The sequence below is a fragment of the Lepidochelys olivacea genome (assembly GCF_965140295.1).
Source record: "Lepidochelys olivacea isolate rLepOli2 genome assembly, chromosome: 6".
Taxonomy (NCBI): Eukaryota; Metazoa; Chordata; order Testudines; family Cheloniidae; genus Lepidochelys; species Lepidochelys olivacea.
Genome location: NC_140416.1, coordinates 4,257,324 through 4,269,867, shown reverse-complemented (window position 1 = coordinate 4,269,867; position 12,544 = coordinate 4,257,324). Strand labels below are relative to the sequence as shown.

General features: G+C 42.3%; 1 pseudogene across 1 annotated transcript; it reads left to right on the top strand.

The window, feature by feature from the left end:
• Window positions 1-4,920: 4,920 nt before the first annotated feature.
• On the top strand, window positions 4,921-12,265 carry LOC311522639 (up-regulator of cell proliferation pseudogene; annotated as a pseudogene). The gene is made up of 2 exons: window positions 4,921-4,936; window positions 8,636-12,265. The product of its transcript is annotated as an up-regulator of cell proliferation pseudogene (transcript).
• The last annotated feature ends 279 nt before the right edge of the window (window positions 12,266-12,544 follow it).

The window sequence follows — 12,544 nt, the reverse complement described above, 5'->3', positions numbered from 1 at the left end:
TTTCAACTACCTGAGAGGTGGTTCCAGAGAGGATGGTTCTAGACTATTCTCAGTGGTAGAAGAGGACAGGACAAGGAGTAATGGTCTCAAGTTGCAGTGGGGGAGGTTTAGGTTGGATATTAGGAAAAACTTTTTTACTCGGAGGGTGATGAAACACTGGAATGCGTTCCCTTTGGAGGTGGTAGAATCTCCTTCCTTAGAAGTTTTCATGGTCAGGCTTGACAAAGCCCTGGCTGGGATGATTTAATTGGGGATTGGTCCTGCTTTGAGCAGGGGGTTGGACTAGATGACCTCCTGAGGTCCCTTCCAACCCTGATATTCTATGATTCTATGAACGTGTGATTGATGACACCATCCGAATCTGCAGGTCCTTATTAGAGCTGCATGCCCCAGTCCCCCTCAGCTGAGTTTCTGGGTTGTCTCCGTAGTTTCTCTCCTCCCCAAGCTCATGTGACTCAAGAGGGGGGATGGAACTGCATGGACTTGAGGACTGAGGAAAGGCACCATAATGTGCCTAAATAAGCCAACTACCATCAGTTCGCAATTTCAGTAACTGTTTTACTGCACACTGGAAAGGCCATGACCACATTATAGAGGAAGAATAACGTATGTAAAATAGGGTTCAGAGTAGCAGCTGTGTTAGTCTGTATTCTCAAAAAGAAAAGGAGGACTTGTGGCACCTTAGAGATGAACAAATTTATTTGAGCATATAAATAAATTTGTTAGTCGCTAAGGTGCCACAAGTATTTAAAATACTTAGTTTTAAAACAATGTTTAATTATTAATGTTGAACTCCTCAATTTCATTGAAGGTCAGGTAGGATGGGTATCTGAGGTGGACACACATTGAGTATATATCCCAAACAATTCAGAAATGCCAATTTTGGGAAAAAGCAATCCAAAATATTTCTGTGTCCAGTGTATCCATAAGCATTTTTTTAAAGAAATAATGTATTGAGGTTGAGCTGCTAAAAGCATGTCCTCTACCTGTTGATTTGAACCCATCACTTTCCTCTTTGAATCCCTCTGCTCACTCCTAATCTGATATTCAATCAGATTTAAATTATTGGTCACCTTTTCAAGGAAACTCTGTCTCCTACCTAGACGAGCTTTACCTTGTAAAGAATTCCATTTCATTGTGGCAGACAAGAGTAAATGTTGACCACAGTCTTTGTCCTGTAGCGTTAGTTGATTTTTTAGATACACTAGGCCAAGGCCATTGAGCACCTTGAAGATAAAGACCAAGATTTTGAACTTGAATGCTACTGCATTTCAACCCTTGGAGTGTTCACTTGGTGCATGGGGAATGGGATTTTTTTGATCACGAGGCATTTGTGTTTCATCAAAGAAGAAAATCTTCTACAAAGGAACAGCTGTTGTGAAATCAGGTTTTCGCCAAACCTTACTCCTGGAGGAATTCTGTACTGCTGTAGGCATGCATAATTAATGAGCCATGCATATCTTTAATTTTTTTGTGTAGAAAAAAAAAAGCTTCTGCCAAAATGTTGCTGCATTCCACCTTTTGCCCACCAGAGGGCACTGTGTCACAAGAACAGCAGCAGATACCCACAGAAAATAATAATTACCACCGGGGGGGTGGGGGGGCACGGGAGAAAACCTTTTGTAGTGATGAGCAAGGTGGGCCATTTCCAGAAGTTATCAAGAAAGGTTTTCTTCCCCCCACCCCCCGCCCCCACTCTCCTACTGGTAATCATAGAATCATAGAATCATAGAATATCAGGGTTGGAAGGGACCCCAGAAGGTCATCTAGTCCAACCCCCTGCTCAAAGCAGGACCAATTCCCAGTTAAATCATCCCAGCCAGGGCTTTGTCAAGCCTGACCTTAAAAACCTCTAAGGAAGGAGATTCTACCACCTCCCTAGGTAACGCATTCCAGTGTTTCACCACCCTCTTAGTTAAAAAGTTTTTCCTAATATCCAATCTAAACCTCCCCCACTGCAACTTGAATAGCTCATCTTAAGTGAGTGTGTATGATAACACCCATTTTTTCATGTTCTGTGTGTACATAAATCTCCTCACTGTATTTTCCACTGAATGCATCCAATGAAGTGAGCTGTAGCTCACGAAAGCTTACGCTCAAATAAATTGGTTAGTCTCTAAGGTGCCAGAAGGACTCTTTTTTCTTTTTGCAAATACAGACTAACACGGCTGCTACTCTGAAACCTGTCAATATTCCTAGAGATTATTCTCAGATTTCTGACAAGCATAGGGTTGTCTGCAGCGTAGTTGTAGCTGGGTAGATCCCAGGATATTGGAAAGCCAATGTGGGTGAGGAAATATCTTTTCTTAGACCAACTTCTGTTGGTGAGAGTGACAAGCTTTTGAGCCACAAAGAGCTCTTCTTCGGGTCTGGGAACATTACTCCCAATGTCAGAGCAAAATGCAAGATGGAACAGATTATTTAGCATAATTAATTAGCACATATTGTAAGGGACCATTCAAAGTAGAATGGGCCATTAGCACCGCTGCAAATAGAAAAAAAAGAAGGGGTTAGTGGATTACAGATTGTTTTAATAAACCATAAATCTAGTGTCTCTGTTCAATCCATGATGTCTATAATCCACGATTTGGTGTCCAGCAGAGTAATGAATGTAAGCTCCCTGGTTCTTCTTTTGAAAATGCTGTGCAAGTTGCCTTTGAGGATTGGGTCTGATAGGTCAGATACAGAGTGATTACTTTCTGAAAAGTGTTTACCCACAGGTGATCGGTTGTTTTTGTCTTTTATCATTTTCCTGTGTATATTCATTTGAGTTTATAGTGCTTATCTGTTTCATCCATATAATCATTATTCAGGCATTTAGTGCACTGGATGAAGTGTGCTACATGTGATAGGCATGTGTAAGATCCTGGGATCTTGAAAGGTGTTTTGTGTGGAATGTTGATCATTATAGTAATGGAGATATGTCTGCAAGTTTTGCATCTATAGTTCTGGCAGAGTCTGGTGCTGCTTTGAGTGGGTGTGTCCTGGTCTGTGGGGAGCTTCCTCTTGATGACGAGTGTTATCTGGGGTTTTCAGAACCCACAGCAGGGGCAACTTAACTATTTCACTCCATGTAGTGTCAGGAATCAATCAACAGGAACACAGCACTTCTGTCTGATCAAGGATTAAATGCAAGTAAGTATGCTCTTATCTAACACTGCAGTTTATTAGATTTAAGCATACAGAGACATAAGCAATAGGTTTAGAACATCCCAGATCTTTTTCCTAAGATCTGGAATGGTATTGAGTAATTAACAGCAGGTTTGCAGTGACCAGTTGCTCACCCACCAGGGAGAAAGGGTGTCAGAAAAAAGTGTCTCAAGATGGCTTCAGAGGACTGCTCCACAATATACTCTATTAGCTAATCTTTTATGACTAACTTCTACAAAACACATAGGTCATAATGACCCCAACTGGATCATCTCTTTTCTAACTTTCAGTCAACTTTTCATATTAGAGGTGCCTAGATTCAAAGTTTTCCAACCACCAAGGTTTTCAGTCTCAGTTGTTTACTTGTCTGTCCCCTCCTCCCATTCTGATTAGCAAAAACTATCAGCTAGATATGACCTCGCTTCTAAAAGCCTGTCTCCAAATTAACCCTTAACTATGTGGTGTTCTATTTCATTAATTCCTATTGGCAGAATGCACATAATATGGTTGCAATTAGTTTGATCACATAATGGGGTATACACATCCCTCAAACCAGGGCAACAATGAGTTTGAAGAGATTGTTGGAAGACCAGAAGAGATGATTCTTGAAATATTTCTTTCATGATGGGGTACCCATCGCGTATGGGGTGTAGTTGTTTACACCCATTGGTGGTTACACTAGCTTTACTGTATGGGTTCCAGTGTGGGGTGGTAGGTGACAAATAGGGGTATGCAGTCAGAAGGGGGTTTATTTCTGTATTGAAGCAGGTTCTCCTGGGGTATTTGTGTGGCCTGTTGCATGATGCAATCTACTTCTCTGATGAAGTGTCCTTGTTTGGTGAAGGTGGTTTTAAGTGACCATACTGGGTGGCCGTACTGGGTCAGACCAAAGTCCATCTAGCTCAGTATTCTGTCTTCTGACAGAGGCCAATGTCAGGTGCTTCAGAAGGAATGAATAAAAAAGGTAATCATCAAGTGATCCATCCCCTGTCACCCATTCCCAACTTCTGGCAAAGAGAGGCTAGGGACACCATCCCTGCCCATCCTGGCTAATAGCCATTGATGGACCTATCTTCCATCAATTTACCTAGGTCTTTTTTGACCACTGTTATAGTTTTGGCCTTCACAATATCAACAACAAGTGTGTTAAGCTAGGGATAGTCAATAGGCGGACCATGGGCCAAATCTGGAATGCGAGATGCTTTTGAATGGACCCCACAATGTTTTTATTTGTTTATTATCATTATGGGTTTTTAAACATTTTTTTCTTGGAGTCTGGACCTTGACTATACCTTGACCAAGAAATTTGGACCTTGACAAAAATAGGCTATCCCTTCATTAAGGTATATATCACTTACTTTCTCCTCAGAGCACATTCTGTGGTATCTGAGTGCCTGGCTGTCAATAACATATTTCTTGGTATGGTTGGGGTGGTTACTAGATCTATGAAGGTAGGTGTGGTGATCCATGGCTTTCTTGTATATGGTTGTCTGTAGGGTTCCATTGATGAAGCTGATTGTGGTGTCCAGAAGTTGATGCTAGTGTGGGAAAGCTCCAGAGAGAGTTTAATGGATGGGTGGTGGTTGTTGAAGTTGTGGTGGAAGTCTGAGGGAGTTTAAGCTGTCTTCCCATAGGATGAAAATTTCTCAGGTATATCACTGGTTTCATGATGCACTTCTCCAGAAATTCTTCTTCAGGATGACCCATGAAGAGGTTAGCATATTGGGGAGCCATCCTAGTACCCCTGGCTGTCCTCATGCTTTGGACAAAATGTTTATTGCTGAAGGTAAATCTATGACAGGCGAGGATGAACTGGATGAGTTTGGCTATGTGTTTGGGATGGATAATTGATGGTTGTCCACTGTCTTTTAAATATTTGGGGCAGGCAGCTATCCTGTCATTGTGAGGGATATTGGTGTATAGGAAAGTGACATCCATGGCGGCAAGGATGGTATTCTGAGGAAGGTTGTTAATACTGTGGAGTAGAGTAGGGCTCAAATGTACTTGAGCCATCCAGCTACTGTGAGAGTGGACTGTCTGGAAAGACTCTTGCCTAGGCTCACAGCACATGCACGTTTCAATCTCTTTGGCTTATGAGTGTTTGCACGCAGTGTTCTAGAAAGCCAAAGGTTTCCTTTAATAGATGTTTTCAGTATTGCTTCCTCAAACGGGCAGTCAGTGCCACACACTGGCTGAAATAAATGCTGAGTGACTGAGATCAAGTAGGGGATGCTGAGCTCTGTGGTGCACAATCCCCTCCATTGTAAGACTGCTGATTTTGCAAAATGCTGTGTTTTTGACGAGCTGTGTCTGGGGAACTCCTTGCTCAAATGACCCTGAAATTTGGGTCACTAACCCTATCCTGTTCCCCCATGAGACAACAAATTTCAAGATAGTCCAAGTAAGCATAGAGATCTTACAGCACTAAGAAGAAATAACATTTAAGTAGAAAGGGCTTCTCAACCTAAACTAAAGCAGAGCTGGTGCTTCATTATAGAATCATAGGACTGGAAGGGACCTTGAGAGGTCATCAAGTCCAGTCCCCTGCCCTCATGGCAGGACCAAGCACCATCTAGCAGGTGTTTGTCTAACCTGCTCTTAAAAATCTCCAATGACGGAGATTCCACAACCTCCCTAGGCAATTTATTCCAGTGCTTAACCACCCTGACAGTTCGGGCATTAGGAAAAAATTCCTATCAAAACTTCCCTTGCTGCAATTTAAGCCAATTGCTTCTTGTCCAATCATCAGACGATAGGAAAATAATGTTTCTTCCTCCTTCTTATAACAACCTTTTAGGTACTTGAAAACGGTTATCATGTCCCTTCTCAGTCTTCTCTTTTCCAGACTAAACAAACCCAAGTTTTTCAATCTTCCCTCATAGGTCATGCTTTCTAGATCTTGAATCATTTTTGTTGCTCTTCTCTGGACTTTTTCCAGTTTGTCCACATCTTTACTGAAATGTGGCACCCAGAACTGGACACAATACTCCAGCTGAGGCATAATCAACGTGGACTGGAGCAGAAGAATTACTTTGCATGTCTTGCTTACAACACTGCTGCTAATACATCCCAGAATGATATTTGGTTTTTTTGCAACAGTCTTACACTGTTAACTCATATTTAGCTTGTGGTCCACTCTGACCTCTAGATCCCTTTTTTGCAGTAATCCTTCCCAGGCAGTCATTTTCCATTTTGTACATGTCCAACTGATTGTTCCTTCCTAAGTGGAATATTTTGCATTTGTTCTTATTGAATTTTGTCCTAGTTACCTCAGACCATTTCTCCAGTTTGTCCAGCTCTTTTTCAATTATAATCCTATCCTCCAAAGCACTTGCAACTCCTCCCACCTTGGTATCGTCTGCAAATTGTATAAATGTACTCTCTATGCCATTATCTAAATCATTGATGACTATATTGAACAGAACTAGACCCAGAACTGATCCTTGCAGAAGCCCACTCGTTGTGCCCTTCCAGCATGACTGTGAGCCATTGAGAACTACTCTGGGAATGGTTATCCAACCAGTTTTATGCACCTACCTTATAATAGCTCCATCTTGGTTGTATTTTCCTAGTTTTTTAATGAGAAGGTCATTTGAGACTATATCAGATGCCTTACTAAAGTCTCGATATACCACATCTACTGCTTCCCCCCATCCACACGGCCGTCACCCTGTCAAAGAAAACTATCGAGTCGGTTTGATATGATTTGTTCTTGACAAATCCATGCTGACTATTACATATTGCCTTATTATCTTCTAGATGTTTGCAAATTGATTCCTTCATTATTTGCTCCATTATCTTTCCGGGTCCAGAAGTTAAGCTGACTGGTCTGTAATTCCCTGGGTTGTCCTTATTTCCCTTTTTATAGTTAGGCACCATATGTGCCCTTTTCCAGTCTTCTGGAATATCACCCGTCTTCCATGACTTTTCAAAGATAATAGCTAATGGCTCAGATATCTCCTCAGTCAGCTCCTTGTGTATTCTAGGATGCACTTCATTGGGCTCAAGTGACTTGAAGACATCTCACTTGTCTAAGTAATTTTCAACTTACTCTTTCCTGTTTTGAACCTACCCCATTTTCACTGGTGTTCACTATGTTAGGCGTCCAATCGCCACCAACCTTCTTGGTGAAAACCGAAACAAAGAAGTCATTAAGCACGTCTGCCATTTCCACATTTTCTGTTATTGCTTTTTTGTCTTCTTTGAGTAATGGGCCTACTCTGTCCTTGGTCTTCCTCTTGCTTCTAATGTATTTGTAGAATGTTTTCTTGTTACCCTTTATGTCCCTAGCTTGTTTGATTTCCTTTTGTGCCTTGTCCTTTCTAATTTTGCCCCTTCATTCTTGCGTTGTTTGTTTGTATTCATCCTTTGTAATCTGACCTAGTTTCAACTTTTTGTAGGACTCTTTTTTTTATTTTTAGATCATGGAAGATCTCCTGGTTAAGCCAGGGTGGTCTCTTGCCATTCTTCCTATCTTTCCTGTGCAGTGGAATAGTTTGCTCTTGTGACCTTAATAATGTCTCTATAACACATAATAAATGGGTTAATTGTTTATCAGGTCCAAATACCCTAACACTGCACTGGAGACATTACCATACCAGGACTGGCCTGGAGGTGTCTTAGCATTAGCTCCCCATGTTGCAATGTGGGTAAATTTGCTTTGTAAGTAATGACAGTACTCACAGCTCCCCAAAAGGAGAGAGGAAGTAGCGTGAGTGAAGGGACTGATTTGGTCGCTGGGAAGTAAGCAAAGCCACAGTGCTGTTAGCTACACCTGTAAAAGACATGTCCCAGCAAAGAGATGGAGGAAGATATGAAGAAAATCAAAAATAAGTCTTCCCAGAAGGTGTAATCTGCACTGACTGCTGAAAGGGAAATAAAGGGTCAGATCCTCCGGATGAGCCATTGATGCCCAGCACAGCTCAGGGTGACGGGTGTAGGCTACCATCACAGCCACCTGATCCTCAGACTGCCAGGCACCAGTCTGATCCTGAGCAGCAGCTTAGAGCAGCCAAGGGATCATTCCAGCTTCTGGGATCACCACAGAGACAGGGTCCTGAGTCTATGCCCCCTCCTCCAGTAGCTGTGAGCTGGGATGTCATAGAGCTGGTTATACTGGAAGATTTTCTAGGAAATTCTCAGTTGGCCACTTAAGCCATTTTCAAGTGGACTCTGCACTGCGCTGAGGATAAGGATTGGGATCAAACAATGCAAACCAACCTAGTGGAGTTCAAAGTGGGCCAGAACTATGTTTTATTTGCATGGAAGTAATCCCATTGGCTTCATTTTTGTTATAAGTAATATATAAGTATTAAATATAAGTAAGAGAAGAATTGAACCCAGGATGTATAAGTCATCTGTTACTTACTGGGTACTGCTTTTCTTTAAATTACAAACATCAGGCTGTCTATGGAATGAGTAAACTGTATAGAAAGTCACCATTTTCTGCTCTGAAATTTTGGTTTGTTTTAACTTCCTTCTGCAGAAAGAAGTAAAGTATTTCAAGATGTTCTGTCCAGATTAAACCTGGAGAAGCACAGAAGCATCAAGATCAGGCTGAGGGATGTTTTGGAGATCTGCCCAGAAAGCATCAAGAACAGGATTCCAGAGGCATTAGGTGATTTACCATGGCATTTCCTGAGGAAGGTCATGGCTCTGAATGGGACGGCCAGAAATACAAGCATTGGGCACAAGGCTCCTGCAGAAGAAATGGATGATTATGAGGAGAAACTGCATACTGATGGCACTTTCTGTTTTAGTGACACTGAGATGAAAGTTTCTCTGCAATCTCTTGATGTTCTTTGTGCTGTTCTGCTTTGCTCAGTTTCCTACAGCAGGAGATCCTGTCCAAAATGTCCATGTGCCATTTGCCCTCCCTCTGCTGCTACCCACCCTCAACACCCCCAAGGGCACCCTACTACTGTGGGTCATCAGGGACATTGTGAGGAAGTGGAGGCCGCACTCCCTGGCACAGAGCAGAGGGTTCAGAGAGGAGAGCCTGGTGCTCACAGAAATGCCAATGATTTCTTTTCTGTGGATGGGGAGCTGCAGCTTCTCCAAGTCCCAACTCCTCAATGAGGTTCTCAGCCCCTCCCAGCAGCACCACGATTTCTTTATCCATTGGGACATGGAGTCTGGGAACTTCCTTCAGAAAATCGCAGATGGGCTGGTTGAGATTTCCTGGTATTTCCCTGGGGGGACGGAAATTTCTGATCTTTTCCCAGAACCCATTGCAGTTACAAATCTGCACGGAGACATTGAGTCCCACTGGCTACAGTTTAGCTTTTTAACAGCGGTCTCCTCCGCAGTGTTCATAGTTACCGAGAGCATCGGTGAGAGAGAATACGAGCTGTTATCATCTCTGAAAAAATCCAGCTCTAAATATTACTTCATCCTCAACTGCAAGAATAAGAAACCCAAAGAAACTCTGGGATTTCTTAATAAGCTGTCCTCAGTGTTGAAACTGAGCAAATCACTAGTACTGGTGAAAGATAGTACCATGAATAATGCAGGATTTGTGGAAAAAGGTGAAGTCCACCATAGGAACCATAGTGAATTCATCTCCGAAGACAGTGAGTTTGGAAGCCATGGCTGTGACGGCACGTGACCTAGGAATCCAGGTGGATGAGGAGTGTCAGGCATGTCAGTGTGCGAGGAAATATACTGAAGAAATCACTGCAGAAATAAGAGATGGGGCGAAATACAAAAGGGGAATGCTGAGCCTGCAAGGAGACCCATGGAAAAACTTGGCTCAATTGGAAAAAGAGATGTGCCAAATGAAAAGGCAAGGGGACGTGGCCATTGAAGACTATAAATCTGCACTGAAACAGAAATGGTTAGAGATACGTAGACAGCAGAATCAGTGTGACCGTACTAATGGTTTGACTAAGTTTATCAATGGAATAGTACAGTTGAATCCAGTGGAGAAACATTACTTTCTGAAATGGATGAAATTTAGCCTGGATAATATTGCTAGGGGGAATCTTTCTGAAATGTGGGCAGACTATAAAGAGAAATGTGAAACTCCAGGAGTGGACCGAAAACAGCTGGAGGAATTAGATAAATTAATATCTGATAGTTCCTTGGGGGTGGAGCATTTCATGCGTGAGTTGGGACAGTTCTATGACGCTGAATGCTCAATGGTTAAAGAAGGGAAAATGGAAGAAAGCCAAAGACAATTCTCCCATCTCCCATGCACAGCAGCTGACCTGATGCTGGAAGGGTTTCCTGTGGAGCTGATCGATGGAGATGCCTCCAACATCCCCATGAGCTGGGTAGTAGATGTTCTAACTCATCTCCCTATCAGACTAGGGGGTAGATCCAGAATGGTGGTTATAACAGTGCTGGGAGTGCAGAGTACTGGGAAATCCACTCTTCTCAACACCATGTTCTGCCTGCAGTTGATCAATGTAGCGATCGATGTACGCGAGGAGCGTTCATGACACTCATTAAAGTTACAGAAGCTGTTCAGGAGCTGCTTGGCTGTGATTTCATCCTGGTGATAGACACTGAAGGTCTGAAGGCCCCTGAACTAACAGCACTGGAAGACAGTTATCAACATGACAATGAGCTGGCCACCCTGGTGATTGGACTGAGTGACATCACCATCGTTAACATGACCATGGAGAATGCCACAGAAATGAAGGATGTTCTGCAATTTGTGGTCCATGCATTTCTCAGAATGAAGGAAATAGGACAACAGCCAAACTGCCAGTTTGTGCACCAGAATGTCAGTGATGTGTCTGCTCATGATCAAAACATGAGGGACAGGAAACACCTCCTGGAGCAGCTGAATGAAATGACCAAAGCTGCAGCAAGGATGGAAAAGCAAAGCAGGGAAATGGCATTTTCTGATATTATGGAGTATGACCCAGAAAAACACAATTGGTACATGCCTGACTTGCGGCATGGAGTCCCTCCCATGGCTCCCGTAAACACTGGATACAGTGAGAGTGTGTGTGAGCTAAAGAAATACCTGTTTGAATTCATAGAGAACCGTTCACGGAAAAGAGCTGGAAAGGATATTCCTGATTTTATTGTATGGTTGAAGAGCCTGTGGAAGTCAGTGAAACATGAGAACTTCATCTTTAGCTTTAGAAATAGCCTTGTAGCTGAAGCCTATCACCAGCTGTCTATGAAGTATTCTGAATGGGAATGGGGTTTCCGCAAGGAGATGTATCTCTGGATATCTGAAAAAGAAACTTTTATCCAGAATCAGCTGCCAGAGACACTAGAGGGTGATCTCTTTCACAGCTTAAAAATGGAAGCACAAGGGAAGCTAGAGCAGGGAGAACAGAAGCTCTTGAATAACTTAGAACAGTATTTTAAAAGTGAAGCTCCAAATTTGAACCTGATAGAAAAGTACAGAGAAGATTTCAAAAGGAGCGCAAATAGCCTCAAAAGAGAACTTGAAAATTCTTCAACCAGTAACTGTAAGGAAGGAATTCGAATACGAAGAGGACAGCACAAGATAGACAATATCCAGTCTGGGTACAAGCAGAAAATTGAAGGGGAAGTTGGCAGACTCTTGGCTGAATACCGAAACAGAGAAGATAAATTAGACCATGAGAAACTGAAAAAAGAATTTGAAACGATGTGGCGAGAAACCTTGTCAGAGTTAACGCTCTGTACTTTACAGAAAGGTCAAGTTGTTCAAGATATGGATCTCCAGCTGAGAAAGGATCTGAAGCACAGAGCGGGTGCTGTCAGACAGATACTACAACATGCAAAAAGCCTGCTGGATTATAGAATGAAGTCTTTCACAATGAAGAAGGAATACTTAAACTTAAAATGGACCAGAGCAGTTGCAGAATACTTCTCACAGGAATGTTACTGTAAAACTGAAGAGTTTGCTCTATCTTTAATGACTGAATGCAAGAAATACATTGAAGAAAAAGTTAAATCCAAAACAGACTATGATGAAACCTATTGTGGAGAACTGCTGCATATGGTTAATGAGAGGTTAAAAGAGGAGGAGATTGAGCAACTTCACACTTCTCCTTTGTTTGAAGTTGACCTGAAGCGTCACGTTTTGGGGGAAGCAGCTTGGCATTTCAGAAGATGCATGAAGATTTTATCAAAGAAAATGATCCTCAGCAACATCTGGAGAAGCTGAAACCTCATTATTTCTCCATATTTACTGATCTCTAGTTGGAAAAGAAGGAAAGCCAAACAAGGGTGAGGAATTTCTGCGATCAGTGTCTCAAACCTGCCCTGGTGGGTTATGTCAACAAAAGGCTCGGACTAGAAATAGTTGACAATTTTCTCAGCAGTGAACAGGCCCTTGAATACGCCAGCCAAAGCTTCTTTCAGTTCTTTTTGCTAAAGAAGCTGCTGGAAGAGATGAACTTTGACAACTATGTGAAATAGATAAGTAACTATGAAGAGTTTGTCA